Genomic DNA, 1,747 nt, shown 5'->3' on the forward strand with positions numbered 1-1,747 from the left:
CTTCTCTTCAGTTTCTTTATACGGACAATGCAGTTATGACAGGGAGAAACTTGCTCAATTTCTCAACACTGCCTGTGCTGGGAATTGGAATTACATGGCTGTGAACATAACCACGGGTTTTCAGACATGCAGAGTCAATAGATTCTTTATTATTACAGTTAGCAACTCGAAAAATTCTGGAGGAATATTCCTCAGAAGCCTAATTGCAGAGATACTTTCAATTTCTCTCGTAAACCAGAATTCTTTGGGGTGTTTCCATACGCTTCATAACAATGCTGTAGCAACTTGTGGGCATATCAAGTTATTCTTGGCCTCAGAGAAAGGCATCTATTGTTGTGCGCTGCCTGGGAGATGTGGATACAAATCTCCACCCTCAGGTTCAGGAGGTGGATGCAAGGCTCTAGGAATACATCCGTTCCCTCTATCAGGACAGGTATTGCTCTGAAAAGAACATTTTTTCTCTTGTTGTCTAGTGTGTAAGTGATTCCCCAGCTCTGAAAATTGAGTTGCAGAATCTCAGAATGCTCTAGCAGGCTTTTCTGGCCTCAGGTTGGAATTTTCTTGCTCAGCTCTCTAGCCCGAGGAGCGCAGACATTAGAAAAGCCAAAGGGCTTCTGCCTTGCTCATGCCCTTGCATCATGATGATTGCCAGTCATGTCAGAAAAGGTCATCTGACTTTGGCATCGAAATAGAGCCCTCTTCTCTCAGCCTTTCCATTTTGGTCTTCCTTTGAGAACGGATTACTTCCTCCATGACTGATACTCAATTCCTACAAGACAAATCACAAGACACTTGAAAATTTACCACTATGGCCTGGGTGATTCACTCTCTCCCATTCCTTTTCAGTGATTCCTTTCAGTATTTATGTTCCTGCTGGGAAGTAGGGGGTAGTTTTCACAAAGAAAACAGTTGCTAAATTACATCCACCCAATAAAAAAGCAGCTGTCTGGCACCTACCCTTGGAATCTTTACTTATCTTCTGTTCCCTGCAAAAATTCTAGGGAGGGCCTGTCCTGGGGTCCCTATGAGGTCAGATGCAGGTAAGAGGAGCTGTACATGCTCTGTAATGGAGCAAGTTGGGTGCTTTTGGTTTTCATCCAGAAAAGCAGGTACCTGCTGCACATTACCCTGAGAAACATGGGTGTGCCGACCCTGGCACTATTGTCTATGTGGAATAAGATGATTTAGACCCTCACTTTCAAGTGTGCACAGAGCTCTTCAAGTTTGACTCAGGTAAAGTGTCTTATCCCCCTCTTCATGTTCTACGCAGTAAGATGAGCTTTCAGCAGGCATGGCTGTTCTGCCAAACCCCGTTTGAAACAAAACTTGATGATGTTGGAAGTTCTGCTGAGTCATGTCAGAGCCTGTGTTGTCTCGTTCAAACATCCCTGTTCATGCCCTCACGGCATCTGCAACCTCTTGTCCCACCATTCCCACTCATCCTCGCTGTCCTCCAAAGAGCAAACAAGATCACGGTAAGTGTTTACAGGTAGTCTGCTTACCTCTGCGGAACAGTAGTCCAGCCAGAAGAGTAATCCAGAACTTGCTTACAGGGATTCTACGATTCCCGTTTCAGGCAATATGCAGTTGTCAGCAAAATCTGTAATCTTTTGCTACCAGGTAATTATATGAAAATAGCGTCACTTTGGCAGCCTGAGCCAAGTTGGATGGGCATCACTTCTGTTACTATGTAACGGGAACAAACAAAATAGGGAAAGGACGTTGCTGCCCAGGCAGGACTAAGTGC

Source organism: Gallinula chloropus (genome assembly GCF_964237585.1).
Source record: "Gallinula chloropus genome assembly, chromosome: 4".
Lineage (NCBI taxonomy): Eukaryota > Metazoa > Chordata > Aves > Gruiformes > Rallidae > Gallinula > Gallinula chloropus.